Source organism: Pogona vitticeps, chromosome 2, assembly GCF_051106095.1.
Source record: "Pogona vitticeps strain Pit_001003342236 chromosome 2, PviZW2.1, whole genome shotgun sequence".
NCBI classification, from domain to species: domain Eukaryota; kingdom Metazoa; phylum Chordata; class Lepidosauria; order Squamata; family Agamidae; genus Pogona; species Pogona vitticeps.
This window is the reverse complement of record NC_135784.1, coordinates 294,589,453-294,591,927: the sequence shown is the minus strand read 5'-3', so window position 1 is coordinate 294,591,927 and position 2,475 is coordinate 294,589,453. Positions and strand designations below refer to the sequence as shown.

General features: G+C 50.9%; 1 protein-coding gene across 1 annotated transcript in view; it reads right to left on the bottom strand.

The window, feature by feature from the left end:
* The window catches only part of ADAMTS12 (ADAM metallopeptidase with thrombospondin type 1 motif 12), a 184,402-nt gene extending 183,998 nt beyond the window's left edge, over positions 1-404 (bottom strand). The window contains exon 1 of the mRNA XM_072992863.2: positions 1-404. This exon is cut by the window's left edge and continues 1,430 nt beyond it. The gene's annotated coding sequence lies outside the window, so the exon portion shown is untranslated.
* Between the last annotated feature and the right edge of the window lie 2,071 nt (positions 405-2,475).

The window sequence follows — 2,475 nt, the reverse complement described above, 5'->3', positions numbered from 1 at the left end:
CTCAGATGTCAGGGTTTCCCATCTGTTGAGGTCCATTCCTAAGGCCTTCAGATCCCGCTTGCAGATCTCCTTGTATCGCAGCTGTGGTCTCCCTCCGGGGCGATTTCCCTGCACTCATTCTCCATACAGGAGATCTTTTGGAATCCGACCATCAGCCATTCTCATGACATGCCCAAACCAACGTAGACGTCACTGTTTCAGTAATGTATCCATGCTAAACATTCCAGCTCGTTCTAGGACTACTCTATTTGGAACTTTGTCCTGCCGGGTGATACCAAAAATGCATTGGAGACAACGCATATGGAACATGTTCAACTTCCTCTCCTACTGTGCACAAAGGGTCCAGGACTCACTGCAGTACAGGGCTGTGCTCAGGACACAGGCTCTATAGACCTGGATCTTGGTATATGCCATCAGCTTCTTATTGAGCCATACTCTCTTTGTGGGTCTAGAGAACATGGTAGCTGTTTTGCCAATGCGTTTATCCAGCTCGACATCTAGGGAGAGAGTGTCAGAGATGGTTGAGCCAAGGTACACAAAGTCATGAACAACCTCCAATTCTTGCGTGGAGATGGTAATAGAGGGAGGTGAGTCCACGCCCTGACCCATGAGTTGTGATTTCTTCAGACTAATTGTTAATCCAAAGTCTTGGCAGGCTTTGCTAAAGTGATTCATGAGTTGTTGGAGGTCTTCAGCAGAGTGGGCAACAAGAGCAGCATCATTGGCACAGAGGAAGTCCCTCATGCATTTTATGGACTTTGGTCTTTGCTCTCAATCTAGAGAGATTAAGAGCTTTTCATATGGTCTAGCACGGAGATAGACACCTTCTGTTGCAGTTCCAAGGCGTGCTTAAGCATGATAGCAAAAAAGATCCCAAACAGGGTTGGTGCGAGAACACAGCCCTGGCAAAATGATCCAGTTTTCCAGTGTCCTGGCTGTCTTCGGTGATGGCCTGGCTTGTGCGTTGCTCGCCCGGCCGTGAGCAGAAACAGGACAGAGGGGGTGGGAGGGAGGGAAGAACACAAGTCCTCCTCCTTGCAGGGAACTTGCTTTCGTAAGGGTTCTCACCTACATGTTTTGAGCCAGAAGTAAAATGAGTGCAGTAAACAAGCAAGGACGACAACCCGGAGAGAGCAAGATTTCCCCCTGTGGTCTGCTCTTGCCCACGTGTCACCATTCTCCACATAAGAAGTGTGCCCTCTTTACATGCAGGTTGGGGACAATGGAGGGATGCTGCAGGAAAACAAGGCACCCCGGTTCTGTGGAGGGGGTGGCAGTAAACCACTGGAGTTTAAATGCCCATAGATTCACATACCCCTAGCAGCTGCCTGCGCCCCTTCTGCAAGGCTGGCCCCATCAGCAGAGTAATCTCTCCCCCGTACCCTAAGGCTAATGGGGCTTCCTGGGGCTTCTTGACTCCCACTATGGCAAGATGCTGTGGTCTTGCCCAGTGTGGCTCAGCGAGACGGGGGGAGGGGAGCGCATGCAAGAAGGCTCTTCTGTCGGCAGCACCCCCTCCTGCAGCACGTCTGGGCAGGGAGCGGAGGAGCGCCAGGCGGGGGGGGAGGAGAAGTACAGAGAGGACGAGGTGACAGCAGAAGCAGCCTCACCAGGTGACCCACGAAGAGTGGGGGGGGAGGAGAAAGAGACCTAAAAGCAGAAGCCCCAGTGGCACCAAACCCCTGAGGGAGAAGACTGCCGGGCAGGGAGAGGTCTCCCCTTCTGGACACGTGGGCGCTTTGGGGGGGAGGCGGGACTGAGCCCCTACGAGGTGGGGAGGAAGCCTCACGCTTGCCAAGTAGGTGCTGCTGCTGCTGCTCCCACTCCTTAAACTTTCATATTAAGGCGGGGGCCACAAACTATCTTCCTGTGGACCGCAATTGACCCTCAGGCCACATGTTTGAGACCACTGCTTCATCCTATTGAATGGATTTCTTCCACCTTACACACATTATGAGTAATTCCTCCTGATTTGTAAGAATAAGATGCTCTTAACCATCTACTGCTTTCTGCTAACATAATTACCCTATGGACTTATGTCTGTGGTCTTGGAGTCTTCACTTGGGTGGTCTTCCTAGAAACAATCTAAGAATCAGGATGCTGCAGGAAGCACAGGATGCTGCAGGAAGCACAGGATTTTATCACCAGTGCTCAGTTAAGGTATCTGGATCTTGAGGTGCTAGCTAGGTTGATGTTGCTCAGAGATTAGGACTGCTTTCTGGAAATTTTGCTTTCCTCATGTTCAGCTTGAAGATTTATTTCCAAAGAATTTATTTCCATAGGAACTCCCAAGTCTCAGGTCCTACCAAGGAAGCATACTTTTCTTACTTAGCTAACCCTACCCATTAGGAAAAGTGAGAGAGACCACACTGGTTCAGGTCAGAGGTACTAAGGGAGTAAGAACTAGAAGGAGCCTGCCAGCTATCTCAGCTGAACCCCCAGTCTTTCCTCTGCCCGGAAAGACAGAACTGCTTG